The sequence below is a fragment of the Notechis scutatus genome, chromosome 12, assembly GCF_049901735.1.
Source record: "Notechis scutatus isolate UNSWTSFEM ecotype Mainland chromosome 12, rNotScu1.2, whole genome shotgun sequence".
In the NCBI taxonomy this organism is placed as follows: domain Eukaryota; kingdom Metazoa; phylum Chordata; class Lepidosauria; order Squamata; family Elapidae; genus Notechis; species Notechis scutatus.
The window spans coordinates 8,205,219-8,232,736 of NC_142020.1; the positions used below are offsets into that span (position 1 = coordinate 8,205,219).

A 27,518-nucleotide genomic window follows, 5' to 3' on the forward strand; every position below is an offset into this window, starting at 1 on the left:
TTTGTGTACTAACTGGATTGTGAAGAAGCTTTACTTTATAATTCTTCGAATCTGCTTTCCTCTGGTGGGGTGCTGCTATGGCTATATAATGATCAAACTTTGAAAAAACCAGTTTGGGGTATTAGTAGATTCCAAGGGTATAAAGCAGTGTATCTCAAACTCAGCTGCTTTTAAGATGTGTGGACTTCAACTTCCAGAATTCTCCAGCCAGTGTGGCTGACTGGGGAATTCTGGGAATTGAAATCCATATATCGCAAAGCTAGTATGGGTGAGGAACATTGGTGCGAAGACTCCTTAAACTGTTCTACAATGGATGTATTCCATTTCAGTCCATTCACTCCCTCCACATTTACTGATTTGTCTATTAGTTTTGGAATGAGCTCAACTAATCTCTGGCCCTTTGACTGTTCATTTATTGTTGATGTGGCAGTGTGGTTTATGCTCTTTGTTTTATTTTCTGTTGCTGTCTTTTATGCCATACTTAAGTTTTATGGGTGATCTTTTACACATTGGTCTTCTTTTATTATAGACTCTCCTAAGAACTTTTACTGGGCCTAGGGTGGAAGCATAATTAGTTTAATAAAATAAATTAGATTAAACAAATGCACATACTTAAATTGTCCAGCCTATGCATGAGATATTAATGGCAACAGCTGTATTCAATTCAGTGGTCACATCTATACATATTTTCAAGAAGGAGAGACCTACAATTCTTAGTTGGCCCAAGTCACAAGGTAAATAGGGCTATAATTCAGCAAAAAAAATTACAGGTAGCTTTTGACGTACAACCACAATTTTGGTTGTTAACTGAAACAGTAAATAAGTGAATTTTGCCCTATTTTACAGCCTTTCTTGCCACCATTGTTAAGTGAATCACTGTTAAACTAGTAATATGGTTGTTAAGTGAATCTGGCTTCCTCATTGACTTTGCTTTTTGGGGATAACATGGCTTCTGGACACTGCAACCATCATAAATATGAGTCAGTTGCCAAGTGTGTGAATTTTGAACATGTGGCCACAGGGATGCTGCGATGGTCGTAAATGTGAAACACAGTCCTACATCACTTTTTTTTCCAGTGCCATGGTAACTTTGAACAGTCACTAAATGAACTGTTGTAACTCAAGGACTACCTGGATAAGGCCCATGGTTCCCCACTCCATCTTTCATCTGAGTAGAAGACAATTGGAGAGGTTACTCGTCCGAAAAGAGCAGGGAGGGGATATCACATTTTTTTTTAAACGGTATTTTAATTTTTAATTATTATTTTTTCATGGAATTCCTTGCAGTTGGCTGGGGAATTCTAGGAGTTGAAGTCTTAAGGTTGCCAACATAGGCTGTCCCTGAGTTAGATTGCAGTGAATTCACCCTGCAAATATACTACAGTCAGGTACTCTCCGAGGTGCTGAAATAATCTATTGTAAAATGGTATTTCTCCTTGAGTCAAGCTCCATTTCTGATGCCTTCGCCGACCCTCCCATGGGCTTTCCTTGACAGTAATCAGGAAACCTTTCAATATTGCCAACTTTCAATAAAGTATACAATTTCTTAAAAAGCACCTGCAAAGCCAGGTTTCACCAAATGCATTATAATGAATTCAAATCAATGACCAGTCAGCTATTAAATATATTTCTATGCTGTTTCTATAAAGTGTCATCTCAAAATAACCACCTGCAATCGATAGCGTTACAACGTTCAGTTAAAAATAGGGAGGAAGCGCATATGTACATACAGGTTTATGCACCGATGCCTTCTTAAAAGTAACGCCAGATGATGCCAGATGTACCTCGGTAAGGAAACATTTAAAATGCAGAGGCTTCTTTGCTTCATTTATGTATTCCATGAATAAAGGAAATAGGCCCAAACCAGCTCATATACTCTCAAATCCGAGCCTCTGATGTGAGACTTCCGTGTTGTAGAGTAATTGGGATCATGCTAAAAATATACAAATGTGGCTGTTTGAGGGCCTAATCCACTTTGATCTTTTTAAATTTCCATATGGCTCCTCGTGATCTTTAGAAGAATCATGGTTCCGCTTTGCCTCCAACTGGTTCTTTTTCAAGGGAAGCACCAGGATTCAAACCCAGGAGAGAAGGGGAGGGGAAAGGGAGAAAGGATAGGAGGGAGAGGGAAAAGAAGGTGAATAGAGGGAAGGGGAGGGAGAGGGAGGGGAATGGAAGGGGAAAGGGAGGGGAGGGTAGAGGAAGGGAGGGAGAAGAATGTGAATAGAGGGAATTGAAGGGAAGGGAAGGAAAAGAAAGGAAAGGAAAGGAAAGGAAAGAAGATAAATCAGGAGAGAGAGAGAAAAGGAAGGAGAGAAAGAAGGGAACAGAAAGGAAAGGAAGAGGGAATGGAATGGAATGGAGATCCACTCCCCATGCATATATGTCCCCTCACAGATTACTAACTTTGGAGCTGAAAGTATTAGGAGAAACAAGCCAAAAATGTATTATATACATGTTAATTCAATTTATATACCCACTTCCATGCCATGTGGCTCTGTGTGGCTAACAAACATAGCCAGTGGTGGGATTCAGCCAGCTTGCACCACTTTGGGAGAACCGGTTGTTAAATTATTTGAATCCCACCACTGAACATAGCAACTAAAACATATCATCCCAGAGGTATAATAGCTGAATTGTAAGCCCTTTCAGGTAGTCCAGAGAAGAAGCACAGCCAGCACAATTATCTTTACTGTGAGGTTACATTAACAGAAGAGCAATGGCACTTAGACTTATATACCGCTTCCCAGGGCTTTTACAGCCCTCTTTAAGCGGTTTACATTTCCCCCAACAATCTGAGCCCTCATTTTACTGGCCTTGGAAGGATGGAAGGCTGAGTCAACCTTGAGCTGGTTAGGATCGAACTCCTGGCAGTGAGCAGAGTCAGCCTGCAGAGTCCCCCCAGCTTCATAAAGTCCAACAGGATTCAGAGGTGAAGATTCTCTGCTGGATTTCTCATCCAGGCGAAACCCGTTGTCCTTGCAAGCAATAGCAATAGCACTTAGACAGACATATATATACCGCCTCACAGTGCTTCACGGCCCTCTCTGAGCAGTTTACAATGCCAGCCTCTTGCCCCCAACAATCTGGGTCCTCATTTTACCCACCTCAGAAGGAGGGAAGGCTGCGTCAATCTTGAGCCAATCAGGATCAAACTCCTGGCAGTGGGAAGAGTCAGCCTGCAATTCTGCATTCTAACCACTGCGCCACCACGGCTGTTACACAAATCTTGCAATTGTGAAAGTATTTCTCTCCTCTTTTCCTTTTACTCTTTGGAAATCTAAGGAGTATTCCTTCTAAAATATTTCCCATGCTATTCACCCTTCTGTGGGCTGAAATGCTTTTTACACGCCAGTTGTCCATTGTGGCTCTCCCGCCTCTCTTCCAAGCTCATTCCCAAATATATTCTAACCTTGATGCAGGAAACAATTGATGTGAAGCAACTCATGCTTTGCTTAACCATGGTTTACTGAATAAACCATAACACTCGAACTCACACAGCCCAAAAGCCATAAAACATGGTTTTCAAGCAAGCTACTTATACACTGGGGATATTGAATCACAAACACACATAAAAAAACCTACCATCTTGATTTCTTTGACACCCTCCCCTCACGGACCCCCATCCCACTCTCAAGTCTTTCAGAATTGATCTAACATGACAATAACACACCAGTGGCAAAAGGAACCCTTTTGCGACCATTGATGTTGGCTCATTGCATCATGAACCATTTACAAACAAATAACCATGCTCACAGTCACCACAAAAGGAGCCAATCTCAGTTAATAGTAGCAGTCCTTGGTTTTGCAAAGCTCTCTGAGAAGGCGCACCTTCATAGTTTTATGAAGGGACTGGAGATCTGATGCCAAGTGGAGCTCCCATGGAGGTGTGTGAAGGACCAACGACTCCAGGTGGCAGGGGCCTCAAAAACTTTGCTTCTGTGAAACTCTTGAGTGTCTTCACCTGGACAAATATATAGTGTCATCACCTACTGAAAAATGTAGTCCTGAAATTATTGGAGCTAGATCATGCTCTAAAGCTCTCTAAAGTTCTCTAAAGTTCTCTAAAGCTCTTGAGAAGGTCCATCTTTGTTGTCTCATCACACTTTCTGTAGAGACTACAGATAAAGAAGGTCCATTTTCATAGTTTTATGGGAAGACTGGAGACCTAATGCCAAGTGGAGCTCCAATGGAGATGTGTGAAGGACCAACAACTCCAGATGGAAGGTTTGCTTCTGTGAAACTCTTGAGTGTCTTCACCTGGACAAATAGGTAGGATGGGGCTGGCTCTACAGAAAAATGTAGTTCTGAAATTCTTGGTGCTAAACCATGCAGTTAACATTTAAGCACACTTCAAAGCCAACTCAGGGCCAGCCATGAAACATCCCATCACAGTAAACATTTTGTACTATACCTGTTTCTCTCTATGAGGTTTTAAGGTGGGTATTAGGTGTTTATTTCCCCTCTACATCTTCCACTTTCTCAAGGCTGATCTGCCATTTCTTCTCTCCTCATCTCTCTTTTTTCTAAGGTCCTTTCTACATTCCTTACAAGAGGCTAGACATTAATCAATGAAAACTTGTCTGAAAAGCCAAGAGTTAGCCACTTTCTTAGAAATGACTACGCTGTTATCTGCAGGGGAGGCTAAACATGATTTAGCCTCGTGAGGAAAGAAGAAAAAGAACAGATATTAATTCTGCAACTACAAGCACTATTAGCTCTACTCCTGATAATGGAGAAGAGAAGTGGAGGTTGCATAGATGAATGGTGAGAAAAACACCAGTAAATGTTTTGTCTGGGAATGTAAAAAGCAACAGAGCAAAAAATCAAGTAGGAGTGTAGCATGTGCCTTGAATTTTTTTTTTTACAAACCATTCCATTCTTAATGGGTTTCTATCAATGGCCGTCCATATGTCATTTTTATAAAAAAATAATGATTTTTAATTCAAAAAATTAAAATACAACTCCCCCCAAAATAGTTATTTACAGAAATAAACGAACAAGACATTAAAATGTGCATTAAAAAGGCACAAACCTATGCTATAATCCTAATGTATATTAGATAATATATGTATATGTCATCTTTTTATATATTCCTGTATTTATTGATCTATACACACACATACACACACACACACACATGGATGTGAATAGGGCAGTATCACACTGGAGATAATTGATCGATTACTAACAGCTACATACATTCTGCTTCTTTCCTCCTCATCTTTTAGCCTTAGTTATCATCTGTATTTTCATTATAATTTCACTGTGATTTTATACATTGAGGGGTGTGTGTGTGTGTGTGTGTGTGTGTGTGTGTATTCCCTTAGTCGCCTTGCAGTGAGATGGGGGGCAAACAGATATAATAAATAATAACATAAATTTGTGGTGCAAATGGTTTTGGGGGTGTGGGGGTGTGCGTTTACACACAGAGAGAGACACAAAACAGAATAGCAGTGTAAAATAAAGATGAGGCCAAGGCTGAGCTAAAACAGCTCCAGAAATGAAAGCAGCAACAGGAATAGCATAAAGAATTCTTGGAAAGGCCTCCAAACTAAGATACCTGCAAATCTGCAAAATGTCAGGATTCCGGCAGTTGCCCCAATTATTTTTATACACGTTTTACAGTTGCCACAAAACCAATATTTCCTTTGGATCTGAAGGCACCAGTCCAATCTCCCTATGCATATAAGATGAGACTCCAGAATGAGGGTGCCATCACTGAGAAGGTCCCTGTCAACTGTAGCCTATTTTAGAAGACAACAGGGAGAACTTCTGAAGATGCTCTTAGAACCTGGGCACTCCAGAATGACGTCCCACAGGTCATTTGCCCCATAAACAGAATGAAATCTAGTGTAAAGAGTTAAAGAGTTAATCACCATCTTGATAGAGATAGATGATGGATGGATGGATGGATGGATGGATGGATGGATGGACAGACGTATATACACATATACATACATACATACATACATACATACATACATACATATGCACACGGACACACACACACACACACACACACACATATATATATACACAGAGAGAGAGAGAGAGATAGACAGACAACACAACACATATATGCACATATATGTATACACATATATGCACACACACACACACACAAAAATATAGATTAGATAGATATATACATATACATAGACATAGACATAGACATAGACATAGACATAGACATAGATATAGATAGGCAGGCAGGCAAACACATGCCTATACAAAGGATGATTTTGTCTAAAATGGAGATGAATTATTATTATTTTTCCTGCAATATGCCCGTGGTTGTATTCTCCCAACACAATAAGCACATTTCCTGGGACTCGAGACCAAACTTTGGAGGGTCACCTGTAGATCGATGCCTTTCATCCATTTCATTAAGAGATGGAGGATGGCTTTTGTTATCTCCAGCTTGCCACCAAGCAAAACCTCACTGGAGCTTCTGAACACAGGCACCAAAATATGAATCTGTAAGACAAGAGTCCCTCTGAATCGAAGCATCTCAAAACTCTTTTAGCCATCAAGAGTAACCGTGGCTTCGTTCCGCAGTCCTGGATACAGGCTTACATAAGATTGGACATGGATTTAGAGGAGGTCCAAATTTAGAATGGAAATATCAAAGACTATGTCTTAAGGTTATCCAGTACTGTAATTTCAGGTCTTATTCCTAGGAATCGATACAATTTCATTGTATTATCCATGTTACCAAATACTTCTGAATTTTCCCCTGTGCTTGATTAGTGCCAAGTTATCCGTTTATACATGACTCTTCATAGGGTTACCCGACTTCCCACAAACCCAGTTGGGGAACACAACACTGAGAGGTTAGCCCATCTATCTGTCAGCTAGATTTCTTCCATCTAGAAGAAAAAAAGTCACCAAGTGACCAGGAAAAGTGTCCGCATCTATTCTTGAACCTTCTTTAAGACCTGTCAACACCAACAGGTGAAGCTTCTCAATACAGAATTTAGAATACAGTTATTCTAAAATAAATGCAGAATACAGAAAACAGAGTTGGAAGGGACTTCTAGATCAACCCTGTGCCCATGGCAGGAGCCATTCTGGACAAATGGCTGTCCATTCTCTTCTTGAAAACCTCCAGGGATGGAGGAGTAGCCACCACTTCTGGAGACAAGCTTTTCCACTGGTTGATTGTTCTGACAGCCAGGAAATTTCTCCTTAATTCTAGGTTGGATCTCTCTTTGATAAGCTTCCACCCAATACTTCTTGTCCTGCCCTCAGGTGCTTTGGAGAACAGTCGATCCCCTCTTCACTATGACAGCCCCTCAAGCACTGGGAGACTCTCATCATGTCACAACTAGTCCTTCTCTTCATTAAGCTAGACATATCTAGTTCCCATAACCGTTCATTGTATGCTTTAGTCTATCTAAAGAAAAGCATTGCCATGCTGTTCTTTACGGTTTTCTGATGCAGTTGGGCAGAAAAATGCAGGAGGTGTGGGGCTCCAATCCAACAACCTTATTGATCTTTGTAAATGGGGAGGGTATTTCTTTGGGTCTCACATGTTTGCATGCTAAAGACAAACAAGGATGCAGTAGATTCTGGAAAGACTGAAATCTCTACATTTGGACTAGAGAACCAAGAATTTCTTCTATCCAGAATGAATCACCGAGAACCCACATTCAGAATAATCTTTCTTTTCCTCTTTCATTCCCCCCAAAAGAGGAAAAAGTCAGTGGCCTTTCTAAAAAAATGATATCCAGCCAAGTATCTATTTATTAACATCTGCTGGGGTGTTTTCTCTGTCTCCCTGCCTCTTTCCCTCTCTCTCTCCCCTTCTCCCTCTTTCCTCTGTGCACCAAATTATTCCTGATCTCAATCCTTGGTCATCTAAAACCCCTTAAGAAATGTGGTTTGTAGTAATGTTGCAACAATCCTCATATGGTTACTGAAGGGAGATACCTTCAAGAATCTAACAGGTGAAGTTTTTCTAAGGCGCTTCTCTGGATGTTATGAAAAGCATCACTGGCCACCTTTTAGTGATCCAGATTGGCATTAAAAGAAAAAGAAGAAGCACAAAACCAGGTGTCCATTAAAAAAGTGGGCTACCCTCTTAGATGAAGACCAGGGGCCCTGAACTCTATCCAAGCAGGCCAATTTTATGGACAGAAGCCATTCTCAGGTCCAGTGATGGTCCTTCAAGATTAAATCTAGAGAGCTACAACCCAAACTAGAGACGGGGGGGGGGGGTCCATCTAGCAGGAAAGGGTCAACATTAAAGGAGATGATTCTACCGATGGTGGTTGAGGGCCAAATCCCAAACAGCTTGGCCAAGATTCATTTCTTGGCGCTCTACCTTCTTTCCAAAGCCACATGGGTGTGCAATTCTCCACTGCTTCTCCATGGCTTCTCCGCCGATCCAGGTTATCTGAGAGAAGCTCTGTCCATCAAAGGTGCCTCCAATTCCTCCCTCTCAGCATCCCTTCCTCAAAATAACAGGGTAACACCATCAGTGCCCCACCCTGCCCCATCCTTCCATGAGAGCCCAGTTTCGAGAGCTGGCCGCTCAAAATTTTCCATCCAATGCAGCAGAGCCCAAGACACAAGACAGAGAGAAATCTTTTGAGGGGATCTGGACTGCAATGGCCAGAGACCCTCCTCTTCCTCCCCTCCATCCCCTGCTCAGAACAACAAGAAGGCTTGTGTAAGGTCAACCTGACACCCCAATCTGGAAGGTCTTCTTCAAAACGGAGATGAAAGCCACCGCCGGGAGGGGGGGTGTCCTTCCCACAAGGCAGGTGTGAGGAGACTCTGGTGGCGTGAATCCTGCAGATCTCAAGGTCTGGTCTGGAGGGAGGTTTAGTGATGGGGAGAAAGGAGCTTTGTAGCCAAACCCGCTTCAATCCCCCCCAAAATTAGCATGCTTACCTCCAAAGACCGTTGTCTTAGCTCATCCTTTCCTCACCCACTGCAAACAGCAGCCAGAGCAGGGAAAAAAAATAACAATATATCACAATCCTTTTGCTGGAGAGAAAAAGAAGAAAGGAGCTGAGAAAGGACTGCACGGAGGAGAGGCGAAGCAGGAAGGCCCCCCTCAATTTTCTTCCTCTTTTCTAACCCAGCCAGGTACACCTGAGCCGGATGTCTGCTTGTTGTGCTGATGGCTGGCTGTTTCTTCTTTTTCCTCTCTCTTTCTCTCCGGGGAAGCAAGCTTCCCTTATTCTTCCAGCTTTGTGCGATGATAATCCACCGGTCTGTTGTTTGCTGAGCCACGAAGGATCTGGAAAAAGGGCCCCCAAGCCAGGCATCCCCACCGCTCCCCCCTGATCAGAACCAGGGGTCTTGCCAGGAAGGCGAAGGGAAGAAGAGACCCCCAGCCATTCCTTCCCTCCTCATTACAACCAAACTAACAACAACAGGAAGAGCAATCGGGATTCCAAGCAAGCCCGCAAAATAAGAAGAATAATGATGGAGACGAGGAATTATCCAGACGGCAAGGAAGCAAGATGCCACTTCTCCTGCGTTCTCCCTCCCTCCCTCCTTCTCTGCCTTCACGTACTCTCTCTCTCCCTCTCTCCCTCCCTCTCTCTCTCTCTCTCTCTGTCCACACACACATCCACACTTCCTAGCCAGCCTGACACTCAAGTATCCTCAAGCAAAGCCAGTTAAAGGCACATGAGCCTGATTATCCATCACTCTCTCTCTCTCTCTCTCTCTCCACCGGTGAGGGTCTTTCACCATCTATCTCTCTCTCTCTGCCCCACCTCACCTCCTGGCTGGGATCCAAGAAGAGATTACAAGCCTCCCATGGAGAGGAAACAGAAGGTCTCCTCCATCCACCCACAACAGAAGGACCCTCTTCTCCCTCCCCCCTCTTTTTTTTAAAGAAAAGAGAAATCAAACATCGATAGGCAAAAGGCAGGCGGCAAAGAGCAGGGGAGAGGAGTGGGCCAGGGTCAAGTTGGAAGGCAGGAATGGGGGTGTGGGAGGGGGGAAGGAAGGGATAGATATTGATGGAGGAGCAGCATGTAAGGTTGATGACAGGGCCACAAAGAAGCTTTTTTTATAACTCAAACCATCAGGTTAAGACGGGATTGGAGCCAATTTGCGTTTGGAATCTTGCTAAGCCTTATTAACAGAATAACGGCATTGGAAGGGACCTTGGAGGTCTTCTAGTCCAACCCTCTACGCAGGCAGGAAAGAAGACGCTATACTATTGCAGAACAGTTGTCGAATCTCTTCTTAAAAGCCTCCAGGGTTGGAGCATTTAAGACTTCTGGTGGCAAAATCATTCCACTGATTAATTGTTCCCGCTGTCAGGAAGTTTCTGCTTAGTTCTAAGTTGCTTCTCTCCTTGATTAGTTTCCATCCATTGCTTCTTCTCCTGCCCTCAGGTGCTTTGGAGAATAGCTTGGCTCCCTCTTCTTTGGGGCAACCTCTGAGATATTGGAACACTGCTAACATGTCTTCCCTAGTTCTTCTTTTCATTAAACTAGACATACCCAATTCCTGCAAGCATTCTTCGTGCAACCTTCAGCCCACTGACCATTTTTGTAGCTTTTCTTCACACTCTTTAGATACTACAAGCCAACAGCTGCTTAATCAACCTAAAGATGTTCCAGGACAGATGCTGACTTCCAAGATGCTAGCCCAAGTTTCTTACGGGAACCCATGGGAGAATTTAAGCATAATGTGCTGAATTCTCCCCCCGCCGCCAAGCAGGAATGGCGTATTCTGTTCAGAAGATAAATACAGGTAGTCCTTGACTTATGACCACAGTTGTTGCTAAGCGACAGATAGTTAAGACTGGATGGAAGCCTTTTTGCATTCAGAATCTTGTTAAGATTCTACATTGATTACTGATTTTAATCATGTGAAATAATGGAGATAATCTTATATATATATATAAAATTCTTGTATTTGCGAACTATGAAGGAGAAGCTTTCAGAAGTTGTGGGTGCTCCATCACTGGAGGTTTCTAAGTAGAGATTGGACAGCCATTTGTCTGAAATGGGATAGGGTCTGCTGTTTGAGTAGAAGGTTGGACTAGAACAGGGGTTTCCAAACTTGGCAACTTTTAAGACTTGTGGACTTCAGCTCCCAGAATCCATGCATGATTGGGGAATTCTGGGACTTGTAGTCCACAAGTCTTAAAATTTGCCAAGTTTGGAGACCCCGAAGTAGAAAATCAACCTGGTGTGGCTTCTGCCTCCTTCAGGTCTATCAAAAGTGTGTGTGACATACAGTTTAGTATCCATGATTACTTCACCTTTAAGACGTGTGGACTTCAACTCCCAGAATTCCTCAACCAAGCCATGTTGAGTTGAGGGTTAGAAGACTTCCAAGGTCCTTTCCAACTCTGTTTTTCTTATATTCGGAGATGTACAATAGCCTTGAGAAAGGAGAAGGAACAATGGGAGCATTAAGGGAAGAATTCAGAAAAGATGACTCAGTCCCAGGCAAGAGGAAAATATGATGGAGTTAAAAAAAAACCCATCTCAAAATAACCTCGACTTGATTTTGTTTGGTATAAAATGGATGGGACAGAAACTGGGATGGACTTCCAAGTTTGATCTCAGCCTTTCAAAGGAGGTCAAGAAAGCAGAAGCAGCAGAGGCTCTTCACCTTTAGAGTTGAATAACCGAATCCGGAAAGTGATTCAGAGCTTCTGCTACCAAACAAGATCAAGATAGGTTTTTCTTGAGCTTCTTTCTTATGCTTTCCTCTTTCTCGGGACGGAATCATCTTTTCTAAACCTCTTCCTCCCTTCACAGTTTGAGCCTCTCTTTCCCCAGGGCCGACTTTACATTCTTTCACAGTTTATTTAATTTAACAGAATTAGAGAGAACGAAATTGATGGAAAGGGAAAGAAGAGGGAAAGTACAACAACATTGCTTCTTGTCTTGCCTTCAGGTGCTTTGGAGAATAAGTTGATTCCTTCTTCTTTATGGCAACCGCTGAGATATTGGAACGATGCTGTCATGTCTCCCCCTTAGTCCTTCTTTTCATTAAGCTAACCAACTCCTGCAACCGTTCTTTATTTTTTTTTTTTTTTAGCCTCCAGTCCCCTGATCATCTTTGTTGCTCTTCTCTGCACCCTTTCTAGGATCTCAACACATTTAAAATAAAACCCTTTCTGTGGAGCAGCACGTCTTGCCTGCATCAAGGGAGCTGCTGTGGGGGCCTCTATTGTCTATCCCACCCACTCTAAAAATAAATAAATCCCAAGGAAGTGAGGAGGAGGAGGACGAGTCCTTAATTCATGGACGGAGCTGCTAATAAGCAGCGAGATATATGGTTTTATGGTTATTGTGCCCTGTTTCCCTTCCAAAATGGATGTTGCATGATTTAACAGGCACTAAGAAGAATTGCTATACTTGATCCCGGGGAGGGGAGGTGGGGTGGAAGGAGAAAAATAGAAGTGATGAGAGGAGAGGGTGGGGTGATATGGGAGCAGCAAGCAGGAGAGGAACAGTTTCTATTTTCAACTCAGCCCCTGGCTTTCTCTCTCCTCCCAGCCATTTTGCACGCTTGCCCAATTAAGAAACCTGACCTGCTTTTTTTAAAAAAATAATAATAATAATCATCATCAAGGGGAAGGGTAGTCAGCTTGACAGGCCGATCCAGGGTTTGGCCAGCCAGGCATGGGCTCTCCAGGGAGAAGCTAGTCCCAACACCACTTGGAAGGAAGACGGTCGACGGATGCACGGGTGGTGTGCAGCATATGGCAGGGACAGCCATCCCTTGGCAAACGATGCGGCTCATCCCTTGTTTTGCACCTCGAATTTGATGAGCCGGGTGCCCTCCTGGTGGGACAGCTCCTGGAAGCGAGCGCCATAGCAACCGCGGTGGAAGAGGGTGGGCGGGGGGGGGGCGGGAGAGGGGGGCAACGTGAGTGAATTTCTAAAAATTGAGCTCTCCTTTGCGAGGGAACCTCGCTTTTCCCATCTGTCTCAAGCTCGCCTCGCCCACCCTTCAGGGGAGAAGGGCCAGCTTGCTTTCTCTCTCCCCTTGCTCTGATGTGAAATCGATTTAGCCCCCCACCCCCCACCCCCCACCCCCCAAAGTGACGGCCAGATGGCTCGTGCAATTTCACACCATCTTGTGGACTTGGAGAGGAGGAAGAGGAGAAGGACGGGTTTTTGACAAGAAGCCCACCAAGCCAGAGGTGGCCCAATACCTAAAACTAAACGACTAACCAAGGTTAATCTAAACCAGGCTTGACATGTTAAGATGGAGAATAATAAAGAGTTGGAAGGGACCTTGGAGGTCTTCTAGTCCAACCCCCTGCTCAGGCAGGAGACCTGATATACCCGTGATGGCGAACCTATGGCACACATGCCACAGGTGGCACGCAGAGCCATTAGTGCCGGCATGTGAGCTGCAGAAAAACTTACCTCACTGCGCATGCACTGTGCCTCACAGTGGATTTTTGGCCGGTTGGAGCCCTTTTGTTGACCTCACAAAGGCTTGAGGAAGGCTTCTGCAGGCTTTGCAGGCCAAAAACTGGCCCCGTTTCATCACTTCCTGTATTTCCAACATTACCGGAAGTGACGAAACGGGGCTAGTTTTTGGCCTGCAAACCCCGAAGAAGCCTGCAGAAGCCTTCCTCAAGCCTCTGGGAGGCCGAAAAAGGCCTCAAACCCACCGAAAATCAGCTATGAGGCACAGTGCAAGTAAGGGGGCAGTGGGAGTGGGTGGAGATTGCCCGTGCATGCGTGTAGGGGGCATGGGTGGGATGTGCACTGCCTCCTGGGTGCTAGCACGCAAGGGCGAGCGTACAAGTGCACACACAATTTTTGGCACAGGAGCCCAAAAAGGTTAGCCACCACTGTTATATACTATTCCAGACAAATAACCGTCTGGCCTCTTCTTGAAAACCTCCAGTGATGGAGTCCCCAGAATTATGGGAAGCAAGTTATTCCATTGATCAATTGTTCTCATTGTAAGGAAATTTCTCCTTAATTCTGGATTGGATTATTAAGCTTTCCACTCACTGCTTGTCGTCCTGCCCTTTGGAGAACGAGTCAATCCCTTCATCTTTGTGGTAGCTTTCAAGTATCAGAAGACAGTTACCATGTCCTTGTCTTTAATAGGCCAGACATACCCAGTTCCCTTAATCATTTATTGTACAATTCAGACTCTAGATCCCTTTATCATCTTTGTTCCTTTTCTCTACACTCTTTCTAGATGGTTTTGTATTAATATTTCCTATGAACTTAAACAGTCCAAGTTCCAACCTCTCTTGAATTCCGTTGACTTTTATCTACTGCCAATTTAATGTTGACTATTAGTTGAGTAGATAGTTGCATACAGGCATGAGTGTCAAGTCTCCAAACTTGACAACTTTAAGATGCTGACTGGGGAATTCTGGGAGTTGAAGTCCAAAGGTCTTAGGGCTGCCAAGTTTGGGGACCCCTGATCATAAGCAGTAAATCTTCTGAACTGCAACTTAATGTATGCGCCTCATTCCTTGCATTTGATGTGTCCGGAACTAAGGTGCTATTTTCCCCTCTTGTAACAGCTCCAGGTGGCCAAGGTTATCAAGCTTCATCAAGGTTATCTCTACATTTTTCTGTACATCTCCTTGACTTGCTGGATATTTTAGTTAGAGGGACTGTTTTCTACACAAAGATTTTATCTGGGACAGAGGGGTCTTCTACCTTAGAGAACAGAATGCATTTAATGAAGTAGGGAAGAGCATGATGATTTCCCTGCCGTGAGTAAGTTAGTAGCCCAGCCAGGTTCCATTTGAGTAAAACTTGCCTAGGATTCAGATGGCTGGCCAGGTGTGATGGGAGTTGTAGTCTGAAGGGTGGGGAGGGCTGCTTGCAAATAAACAAAGACTCTCTTTGGTCCAGAGACAGACAAAAAATGGAGCGAAATGTCCTCCCAACTGGCAAACGCCTCCCCCACCCCTTCTGGCATTTAGCGCATGCAAGACGCATCCCTGCTCAGAAGCTGAAACATGAAATGTTAATGAGCTGCAAACATACCTTCCCTCTTTCCCTTCCCTGCACTTGTTTCTTTGAGAAGAATCAGCCCTGCTTGTGAAATGATTAACTGTCAAGAAATGTAGCTTGAAGAGCCAGCAGGAATGGCTTGCTTGTCCCAGTGACCTCGGTAAATTATGGACAGGGCAAGGGAATGGAAATTAGATTAAAGACATGAATGATATCTTTTCTCTCTGGCCTTAAGAGTTTGGTAATTGCAGAATCAGCCCAAATCTTTTTGCTTGTGGGCCACGGGAAATCCAAGGGATTCAGCAGCTCGTTGGCTGTAAATTGCCCCATGGTTACTGCTGTGTGGGTCAGTTTATTGCCTTTTATTGATAAAATTAAGAAGTTCAAGAGGTCCAAGGCCAAAGTTGAGGAGGAGGAGGAGGAAGGAGGAGAAAAGAAGAAGAAGAGGAAGAAGAAGATTCTGATGAACACAGAGAAGTGCTTGAGAAAACAATTTTATTTTTTCATTTGAATGAGAACTTCTCTAATTATGCATTTTACAACCAATACACTGTCTGAATCACGGCTATCATTCAACATTGGCCATTCCCTGAATCTTGCCACGTGGTTTACCAACAATGAAAATATCCCATTGATAAGTGGAAATCTGCCATGAAACGTGTCTTGTGTTCATTCATGAAAGACACACTGAAAAAAACTGCATTATATTAAGGAAATTAAATGCAAAATTCCCTTTGTTGATTAATCTTCCAAGAATAATGCCTGTTGCATCGAAGTTGCTATAAATGTGACTGCAGAATTTTTTCAAAAAGGAAAAATGCACAGGTTTAGACAAGAAAAATGTGATGCTTGTCAATATATCCCTATTTGATGTAGTACCTCTGGCGTTCCTGACCTCCTGTTACACTAGACTTATCAATGGGAGGTTTTATGATGGGTGACTGGCATTGGATCTTGGTTTTGTAAACTGTATGCATTTATCCTATTTTCTATTCCTTGTTTTTTGGCTTTGGGATAGAGATGGGATAGGGCAGGGGATCCCCAAACTTTCGACGCCGCGACCCGGTTCCGGCGTCAGCTGGGTGCCGCCCGACCCGGTTCCGGGCGTCAGCTGGCGCCGCCATCTTTTTTTTAAAATCACTTCCCGGTTACGTCACGGGAAGTGATTTTTCGTCAAAAGCTTTGGCGCCAGCGCTTTCTGGTGAGCTTTTTCGGGTAGAAATGGCTTTCTACCCGGAAAAAGCTCACCAGCGTTGGCGCCGCCATCTTTTGACGAAAAAATTGCTTTTTTATTAAAAAGATGGCGGCGCCCAGCAACCAGCGGCTCCGGTAAGGCTTGTTCACATTTCCGGTGAATGTCCGCGGACCGGCGGTTAAGGGACCCTGGGATAGGGGACAAAATGACAAACAGCCCTAACCCTGCAAATAACATCAAAGGAATTGGAAGCAATAGAAGAATGCTAAATCAGAGCCAAAGGAAATATTCTTTTCATCTATTGGACTACAGCACCCATCTTTCACAACCAATAAAGGTCATGTTGGAGGTACCTTCGGACAACTCATACGGTGGAACATGAGACATTCAAGCCCCTAACTGTGTGAGGACCTTGGTATTCTCTGAGCTTGGTTTTTTTCCCCCCCTGCAGATGTTTCATTACCCAGCTAGGTTACACCATCAGTGCTAGAAGGGAGTGGGATTCGCTTCCTGTTTTATATGCTGTCTGTCAGGGCAAGCCACTTGCATATAAAAAGAAAGCAAAACCTACTCCCTTTTAGCACTGATGATATTACCTAGTTGGGTCATGAAATGCCTGCAAGAAAACCACCAAGCTCAGAGAGCACCAAGTTCAACTTTGAACTGCAAACTTTCTCTTCTATTGGTAAGCACAATACTACCAGGGATATTACAATGGCAGCAGAGAGGATTAGAAAATGTTTGGCAATAGAAGACTTAAAACACACACACACACACACAGAGAGAGAGAGAGAGAGAGACAGAGACAGAGACAGAGACAGAGACAGAGACAGAGACATCTAGACTGCTGAGTAGATTCCCAAGGCAGGAAAAAGCCGTCTACAGGATATGGTGCTTCCGGCAAAAAAGCACACAGCCATGCAACTATGATTCAAACTTTCATCTTTTTCGGATGTCCGCAGGACATCACACTGCAGATACCAAAGGGGCAGAGTTTGCATTGCCCTGGCAAACTGCTGCTTTCGTAGTGTGCTCCCCTAAAAAGCCTCTGAGCCAAAGGACCACATGTAAGCATGCCTTCCCTCTTGCCTTTTTATCGCCTCTGTCTCTGTTACTCTTGGCTGTTCCCCCCTGTCACGTCTGCCTCTTTGAAGAGACACCTCTGTGCATTTATGAGGTGCTACATCCCTATAGATTCCTCTAGATATCTATGAGGTCATTTCTGCAGTTTTGAAAACGATGCATCTATGTAGACTCCTCTATACCTCTCTGGAAGAACATCTATGCGTCTTTAAAGTGATGCATCTCTGCAGATTTACCTCTACATCTATGAGGACATCTGTGCATTTAGGAAATGATGCATCCAAATAGATTCCTCTAGATATCTATGAGGTCATCTCTTCAGATCTGATGTACCTATTTAGGCTCCACTATACACCTGTGAGAACATCTGAGCATTTATAAAGTGATGCATTCATATAGATCCCTCTAGATATTTATGAGGTCATCTCAGCAGTTTTGAAGTGATGCATCTAAATAGGTTCCTCTATCCATCTATGAGGTCATCTATGCATTTATGAAGTGATACATATCTATGTAGTTCTTCTCTCAGAACATCTACGCATCTTTAAGTAGATTTACTCTACATCTCTAGATCATCTATAGGTGTACAGATTTACTCTGAGTCTCTGATTAAGTTAGTTCAATTCAAAATAGAATAGAATAGAATAGAATAGAATAGAATAGAATAGAATAGAATAGAATAGAATAGAATACTTTATTGGCCAAGTGTGACTGGACACAGGTGCAAATGCTCTCAGTGTACATAGAAGATACATTCATCAAGAGTCAAGATCATAAAGTACAACACTTATTAATAGCCATAGGGTACAATAAACAATCGAATCATACTAGGAAACAGTCAATATAAATCGTAAGGATACAAGCGACAAAGTTACAGTCATACAGTCACGAGTGGGAGGGGATGGTTGATAAGGAGGGATGAGAAGATTAATTGTAATAGTAGTGCAGACTTTGTAAATAGTTGGACAGTGTTGAGGGAATTATTTGTTTAGCAGAGTCATGGCATTCAGGGAAAAACTGTTCTTGTGTCTAGTTATTCTGGTGTGCAGTGCTCTATAGCGTCGTTTTGAGGGAAGTACTTGAAACAGTTTATGTCCAGGATGTGAGGGACCTGTAGATTTTTTCACAGCCCTCTTTTTGACTCATGCAGTATATAGGTCCTTGATCGAAGGCAGGTTGGTAGTAATTGTTTTTTTGCCTTTCAGTAAAACCTCTGGTTGTTCCTAAACTTAGTGCACAAATCAAATTTGATTAGAACTGAGTGGCTAATCTCCGGAGTTCTGGTGCATAGCTAAGTGTTAATTCAGTTTTCAAAATCATATAGGGTTCGAAATATTTCCTCATCAGCTTTGGACCAAAAAGGAAAGGATGCAAGTTGCAAACGAGGGATCACTTCCTGTTCTAAACAGCGCCCAGAGCAACATAACCATGTTCAATTCCCAATGCAACATCAAGCCTTTTGATCCATGTGCAAAGAAGAAGAAAAAAACCTAGAGAAAGGCACCAAGTTGCCGATGGAGGGAAGACTTTTACAATTCTTTTCCGGTCCTTGGGAACACTCACTCTCCCAATGCTACAGAAGTCAGCCAAAGGGTGAAAATTGACCTGACCATCTGGCCCTCAGTTTACTGGCCTAATCGATTATATCCCAAAACAACTTGAAAGCAAGAAAGATGGGTTTTAAAAAAATTCTGAACGGAAGGATGTGTGTGTGTGTGGATCGTTGGTTATTCGGGTTTTCTCCCGCATAAAATTGGAAGTATTTTGGTGACGTTTTGACGAAATCTCATTCGTCATCTTCAGGCTTGTGTCTTCGGCTTTGTGCTTCTTGGAGTAATGTGAGCTTGCAGCTGCTTCTTCCTTTTAAAACCTCAGAAAACATAATATATATATATATATATATATATATATATATATATATATATATATATATATATATATATATATATATATTGTGTGTGTGTGTGTGTGTGTGTGTGTGTGTGTGTGTGTGTGGATCTTTGGTTATTCGGGTTTTCTCCCGCGTAAGATTTGAAGTATCTAGGCAACGTGGTGGTGGCATCTTGTGTGGGTCTGGTGGGTGTGGGTCTGGTGTCATTCTTCATGTTAGGTACTCGTCTGTTCATGAGGGCGGGTTTCCAAATGGCTGGTAGACCCACACAAGATGCCACCACCACACTTCCACATAAAAAGCAGACTCACACCCACACAGAAGATGAGACACAACCACGGACCAGAAGCCACACTGCAGCTGCATCACTACCCACTTCAAACCCCTCCGAGCCATACATGAAGCGAACAGCCCCCACCATGAAGATGCAGCACGACCACGAACTCGAAGCCAAACAGCAAGATCACAGCTCACCAGCTCAAATCCCCCAGCAACTAAGACTAACCTGAGCACAACCAAGCCCCCACCTGAACAGAACACACCTCCAGCCAATCAGAACACAGCCAACCCCCAACCAATCAGAACACAGCCAACCCCCAACCAATGAGAACACACCCCACCCAATCAGAACACAGCCAAGCCCCCACCCAATCAAGTCACACCCCCACTAGCAGTTAAAAGGAAGAAGCAGCTGCAAGCTCACATCACTCTGAGAAGCACAGAGCGGAAGACACAAGCCTGAAGATGATGAATGAGACTTCATCGAAACGTTGCCTAGATACTTCAAATCTTACGCGGGAGAAACCCGAATAACCAAAGATCCACATACAAATACCTGAGAACCTCAGAAAACATATATATATATATTTGTTTTCTGAGTTTTTAAAAGGAAGAAGCAGCTATATATATATACAGCTGTTTCTTTAGTTTCCATTCTGTGTACATTTTTTTTTCATGCAGTGGATTGAAACATTTGAGAAACAGGCACGAGAGAGATGGAATATATTGGCATAGATTAGCCAACAACTCTGACAGCAGGCAAGAACAGCATCGGTTTAAAACTGACTGCCTCTGGGATCACATGAGATTACCTGAGTTCATAAACTAAATCAACCTATTTATGAGGGAGCAATACAGTATTTGAAACTAAAGTGTGATACCCTTTTTTGGAAGGAGTAAAAAAAATCAGCCTCATGCAACATACAAAACAAATATGAAAACATCCAATTAAACTCTCCCAATGGGCTTGAAGGCATTCTTGTTTTGTGTCATTTAAAAAAAAACATTGCAATCATGTGTTCCTCAGTTTAACAGTTCCATCTACTGTATCTTGTAAAGGCTGAAGACATTTTAAGCCTCTTTGATAAATTATCAGGTTGTCAGATTTGCGTCAATCAAGGGACATTTGATGATATCAAACTTTTTTCAATTCAAACCTACTGGTATTAACTACTGCATTTAATTTTAACTTCAGAAAGTTTAACGGCTGTAGTTTTATGGACTTTGTGTATTGCATTTTTCTTACTTAGGAAATGCCTGCAACATTTTGACTCTTGAATTTCAACTAATGTTAAGAAAATGGTGGCTTTGAAGCTTGGTAGCTCCCTCTCATGCAAAGTACTGAGATTTGGGGAGGAGGCACACAATTAGAGAAATGCATTCTATTGAACTTACTTTACCATTTATCCATACAACTGTATAAGTGGAGTCAGGAATGGAAGGCTGGAAGCAACTCAAACAGTGTGTTGGCAGGGTTGGTTCCTTGCTTGTTCTTCATATTGTAAGCCCAGCAATATGTTTCCCATCATCTGTGTGTATGTATGCAAAGGAAAAATTAGGGGGGGAAAATCACTGTATGCCAATAAATCAGGTCATCTTATTAGCTCATGATGCAATCGCTGACTCAAAAAATATGAAAATTGATAGCTCTTAATGTCACCTTCCCAAACCAAATGTCTTTCTGATCTTCTGGGATGATATTTCTCAAACTTTTTCAGTAAACCTGGCCGTGGAAACAAGAGACAACTGGAAATTGTATTCCCCTTCCCTGACCTAGGTGCCCAACTCCAGAATTGTCTATGAACCAACTCCAGAATTGTCTATGAACCAACTCCAGAATTGTCTATGAACCAACTCCAGAATTGTCTGACCAGACAGTCCATTGCTGAGAAGTCCATATCTCTGGAGGACTTGCATGTTGGGAAGGGCTGGTGAACACATATGAAGTACATTGATGTTTTAGAAGCAATTAGTGGCAGCTGCTTCTAAGAGTATCATATGTGGGAAATACTATGTGAGAAACACAAAGAAAAGAGAAGCTGAGAGACTATGATAGCATCTTTCTGGATGTATGCATGTGTTGTTAGTCAAAACACCTCTCAGAAAATCTTTGGTATCTTCAGCATAATATCCTGGTCTAGATGATCCTATCAGCTCTTCAAGAAACCACAAATACTAAGATTTTCTTTATTGTAAAGTTGTAGTAACAGAATCTAGCAAGTCTGAAAGTACTTCTCTTCCCTCCCCCTGCCTTTCCTTTCTGGAGAACCAGGGAAAGTCCTTTCTGAGATGCTTTCTCCCCTCCCATTCCTTCCTGAAGACTGAGATTTCAGTTATCACACCTTTGTGTAGGCTGAGCTTCTTCCTTCTGCATCCCAAGGTGATCCTCACAGGCCATTTCAGGTCCACCTTTTCTTAATGGAGTCTTGATGACATTTATTTTTATTTATTTATTTTGTCAAGCATGTATGAGAAAACAAGTACAAGTATGAACATAACATGTAAACATGTAAGTATAAATGGGTATAAATATATACATAATAAATGAGTACGAATAAATGGGAAGAGTAGGACAGGGGTGGTAGGCACGCTGGTGCGCTTATGCATGCCCCCTTACAGACCTCTTAGAAATGGGGTGAGGTCCACGGTAGACAGTTTAAGCTTAAAGTTTTGGGGGTTTGAGGATGTGACAACAGAGTCAGGGATGAGTTCCACTCTGTTGCTGAAGTCGTATTTCCTGCACTCGCAGTACTTTGAGTTTATATCTATTGTTTGCCAGTGTATTATTGCAGTTGAAGCTGAAGTAGTCATTGACATTGAAGCTGGGAGGAAATGATGGTACAGAAAAGATAAGAGAAACAAATGCAAACCTTATTTTTTGGCATTAAACATGGTCCTTCGATTAGGGTGCATAAAGTTTAGGGCCGAGATGGACTTGTAGAAAAAGGACCTTGATTTACAGAGAAACTTTGATCACAATCTAGCCATGCATGATGCACCTTTATAAAAAGGAAACAGGGCTTCAACTGTGTGATTGTAGCTATTTTTACTCCCACCCACCTTGGAAGATGCTGTAGCTGGTTTTAGGAGAAAAATGCCAATGACATGGACCCCAAGGCCTTCTGCAGGTTGGTGCTTTGGAAAGTTGTACTGAGATGTGACAATCCTCAGTCCATTGGACAGTGTGATCCCAGGAAAAAATAATCCCTCCTATTTCTGTTGACTCCCAGTTCTGCTAGCCATCTATATGCAGAGGGACCTTCCAAAGCTGGTTGTGGAGGAGCAACCAAACCCACCAACTCTCATTTGCATGGCGGCCTGAAAGACAAATCCCCAGCTCCAGTTTGTATTTTCCTAATTTCGGATGTTAGCCCGCCAGCCACGATGCCTCTCTGATCTCGGTATGATCCTCAGAAAACATTTCGGTTTCGAAGAGGAGGAGGTAATGGAGGAGGAGGAGGAGGAGGAGGAGGAGGAGGAGAAGGAGGAGGAGGAGGAGGAGGAGGAGGAGGAGGAGGAGGAGGAGGAGGAGAAGGGGAGAACGGAGGAGGAGAAGGAGGAGAGAATGGAGGGGGAGGAGGGAGAGAAAATACAGGAGAGAATGGAGAAGGAAAGAGGGAGGGAAGGAAAGAAGGAAGGAAGGAAGGAAGGAAGGAAGGAAGGAAGGAAGGAAGGAAGGAAGGAAGGAAGGAAGGAAGGAAGGAAGGCCGATGCCTGCCTAGTCAAACCTTCCTCCGCGATTCCCTCCCAGAATTCACAAGCAGGAGTGTGAAATCTCCATCCGCAGACTCCATCGCTATTTACCCAGCTCAAGATAAACTGCACTGCAGATGACTCAGGCACCCAGCTGTCACCATGGCAACTAGTGTCGCCTAGCAATGCCTGCCTCCCAGTCTCCTAGCAATACAAGGGATGAATGTGTGTGTGTGTGTGTGTGTGTGTGTTGTGTATCTCACAGCTAGAGGAGAGTTGCAAGCTATTTTTAGCCTAGACTTCAGAAGACAGCTTCCTTCACCGGAGAAGAGGCTACTGTGGTGAACTGAGTTTATTTATGTGGTTCATTCATTATATTTATAACCTAGGACTGCGGGGAGGCGGTATATACATAGTTCTCCCTCTGATTCCCTTCCTCAACAACACCTTTTGCGATGTAGCCCCAATTTCCTATGGCTCTCTCCATTCTTGATCTAATATTTTCATCGTACATCCCCTTGGCTTTCCAGCGCAGCTTCTCTTCCTACCAACACATATCGGTTTATTTAGACCTATATTGTCTTTTGTGTAGAGCGGTGCGGTGGCCTAGAAGTGGAGCTCTTGCCTCAGGAGGCGATGAGTTCGATCCTAGGTAGAGGCAGATATTTCTCTCTCTGGGCACACTGAGAATATATCTGCTGAACAAAACTCCGCATTGGTGACAGGAAGGGCATCCGGCCATTCAAACACTCGCTAGCTCCATTCCGCTGCCCAGACTCCTCCATCCTGCAAGGGATTATGGGGTTGTTAAAAGATTATTTTTTTTTATTATTATTATTATTATTATTATTATTATTATTATTATTATTATTATTATCTTTTGTGTGTTTTCTCCACTACAACTGTGAGACATAGGCTGGTTTGAAAAGATGTCACTGGCCCAAAGTCAACCAGAGGGCTGCCACTGCTGAAGATGGATCCGCCTACAGGTTGTACTTGATTTACAACTGATTTGCTTAATGACCATTCAAAGTTACGATAATATGGGGAGAAAAGTGACTTCCTCAGGCTTACGACCATCCCAGCATCCCCAGTGTAACGTGATCAACATTTGGCTGCTTCTATTTATGATGGTAGCAGCATCCCAGGGTCACGTAATTGCCATTTGCAGCTTTCTCCACCCAGCTTCCAAAATGGAAAGTCACTGGAGGAAGCCAGATTTAATTAACAACCGTCACAACTGCAGTGATTCGCCTAACAACTGCAGCAAAGTAGATCATAAAACAGACGCAACTCACATAACAAACACATGGCTTGGAAAAAGGGAAATGGAATGTCAATTGGGGTCAAAAAACAAGGACTTATAATGCCTTGGTAAGCCTACATTTGGAATACTGCATCCAATTTTGGTCCCCACAATATAAAAAGGATAGCTGAGACTCTGGAAAGAGTACAGAGAAGAGCAACAAAAATGATTTGGGGAATAAAAGGGAATGTATATTTGATATTACATGTTTTAACAGCAACAAGAATTGTATTTGTACAACATTGGAAAAATGAGGAAACACCTATGTGAAGGAGATATAATTAAAAAAATATTAGACTGTGCAGAAATGGACAGACTAACACTGAAGATAAAAGAAAAAGAAGACACGGAATATTTTCAAACTTGGGACTTGTTTTATCAATGGCTGGATAAAAGAGGTAGAAATTAGGATATATATCTATATGTATAAAAAGCAAAATATCACTCACGCATCATCAGAAAATTTCCAGAACCGTAAAGCCTACAAACTTGAAATTTGGCACGTCTGTTCCTCTTGGCTTCTAGGTGCTCACTAAGACAGGATTTTTCAAAATGACCATCGGAGCATTAGTATTTCCTATATTATTATTATTATTATTATTATTATTATTATTATTATTATTATTATTATTATTATTAACACGCTCTGATGCTAAGGAGTTCTACTCCCCCTCCCCACCTGAAAAGCAATCTCTTCCAAATGCAAAACACAAGCAGAAGAGTTTCAGCAGCTTTAGTACAGAACAGTTGAGCTAAGCCACGCCCAGGCTCCTTGTTGTCTCCTTGCTCGCACAGCAAATACTTTTTCAGTTTCCAAACAGCCCTCAACTCTCTCACACACTGACAGGACAGTAGCCAGATGAATACTGATGGATGCTGGTAGGCAGAGGCACATTCCCTCCCTTTATTTTCCTCCCCCAAAACTAAGCCCGGTCACATAGTTTCGTAGTGAAGCACGGGTTTAGAGCTAGTGTTCCAATATCTAAGGGGCTGCCCCAAAGAAGAGGGGGGTCAAGCTATTTTTCAAAGCACCTGAACGCAGGGCAAGAAGCAATGGAAGGAAACTAACCAAAGAGAGAAGCAACCTAGAACTAAGGTGACATTTCCCGACGGGGAGAACAATCAACCAGTAGAATGGCTTCCCTCCGAAAGCTCTCCATCACTGGAAGCTTTTAAGAAGAGACTGGACTGCCATCGGTCAGAAACGATGTAGGGTCTCCTGCTTGAGCTGGGGTTGGACTAGATGACCTCTCAGGTCTCTTCCAACTCTGTTATTTCGTCCTGTTCTGACTACCTGGCTAGCTAAGGAACTCTGGGAGTGGAAGTCCTTACATCCGACAGTTGCCAAGGTTGAAAAACATTGCTCTGTAGAGAATTGCAAAGCTAACTTTGGAGCAGGAATATAAAAGGCCATTAGCAAATCATAAATTAACCCAGGAAGGAAAGAAGGTGTGAGAAAGAAAAACAACAACAACAACCCCTGAAGCTTGTTCTTTCTTGACTCTCTTCGGCATCGGAGGGAGGGTAAGTGAAACCCAGCCAACCTCTCAACATCGGGGTCACCCCTTCAAGGTAGGCCAGGGAGCAAGTCCCACAAGAAATACAGCACTCTATTTTTATCAACATAAACTCTTAAGAAAAGGACCATAAAGTCTAACATAATATTAAACGTTCCCCCTTTGAGAGAAGAAAGACTGTGAATTAAATTCAGGGCTATGGATTTTCTTTCCCCCACCTCAAGTTAAATGTGTTGTTTAAGCAAGTGTAAATCTCACCTATCCTTGATTTTTATTTTTTCTCAAGTTTGCAGGATGAAAATGACTTCATGGCAGATCGGGTCAAAGAAAAAAAAACCCAGAGATTTTCTCGAAGGTTTTTTTTTTATATGCCGAAGTGAAAACCTGAATAGGAGATACTAAAAAGAATCTTAAGCATCTTCTGCCCAGCCCAGCATTTTCTGTCCAGCCCGTGGAACTAATGGCTGCAGCTTATCCTTAATTTACGATGGTTGAAATCACGCTTGACAAGCAACCGTGTCTATATTTCCACCTTGTTTCTGTTGGATGAGACATCCAGGGGGGGGTTCCATTCTCCAAAGAATCCATTTCAGGTATAGGAGAAACTATCCAGAAATGGGTCAGAGGAAAGTAATTGTAGCAACTATTTTACAGGCGGTCCTTACGACCACAACGGAGCCCCAAATTTCTTGTTATTGAGCGAGACATTGGTTAAGCGGGTTTTGCCCCATTTTTACGACCTTCTTTGCCACAGTTGTTAAGCGAATCACTGCAGCTGATAAGGTAGTAACCCGGCTTTAAGTGAACCTGGCTTCCCTAGGGACTTCGCTTGTTAGTGTTCTGACCCAAACCTTGTCCCAAGGAAACAAACACGAAACAGAGGTAACAGCAAAACCTTTTAATGATTCTTTACTAATTCCGTTCCTTCCTGGTTAAAAGGCTATTAAAACTAATTGTCTCTGATAAGAACAAGCCTTGCCAAGGAGGCGCAAGGCTGCCAAGAACACTAGATAATGTTTCTAAGTAATATTTCAAACACAAAGAGTCTCCAAACACCAACCAAAAGATTCCGAACGTCCATAAGAGTACAAAAACTTCTTTGCTTCCTGCAAAGAACTGCAGTTTCTCCGCTGACTTTTATTTCTTAAGGGAGGGGCCATTACCTTACAGCCTTACTCCTAAGTCGCCAGTGCTGCTGCAGCTGCTCTTTCCTTCGAGCAGACCTGCACACACGCGCACTTGGCACAGGCTCCTCGGGGACCTCTTCATCGCTGCTGCCAGCCCCCACAATCTCTGAAGGCAGCACTCCACTCCCTGATGGTCCTGGCCCCATCCCTGCATCACACGCAGGCCCTCATTTGAGTCCTCGCCCTCTGAGACCTCAGCTGTCTGCACCTGCTGCTGGCGAACCACAACAGTTAGAAGAAGATCACAGGACAGTCATAAGTATGGGACACAGCCACGGTCTGTATGAACTGGTTGCCAAGTGTCTGAATTTTGATCACGTGACCATGGGGATGCTTCAAAAGGTGGTAACTGTGAAAAAACGGTCATAAGTCCCTTTTGGCAGTGCCGTTGTAACTTTCAACGTTCGCTAAATGAACTGTTGTAAGTCAAG

General features: G+C 43.1%; 2 protein-coding genes across 2 annotated transcripts in view; both read right to left on the minus strand.

Annotated features, from left to right (window-relative positions):
• The window catches only part of FBXL16 (F-box and leucine rich repeat protein 16), a 45,792-nt gene extending 36,530 nt beyond the window's left edge, over nucleotides 1–9,262 (minus strand). Inside the window, exon 1 of the mRNA XM_087973202.1 lies at nucleotides 8,902–9,262. The gene's annotated coding sequence lies outside the window, so the exon portion shown is untranslated. The remainder of the gene's footprint in view (nucleotides 1–8,901) is intronic.
• The window catches only part of JMJD8 (jumonji domain containing 8), a 209,175-nt gene that overhangs the window by 109,335 nt on the left and 72,322 nt on the right, over nucleotides 1–27,518 (minus strand). The window lies entirely within an intron of this gene.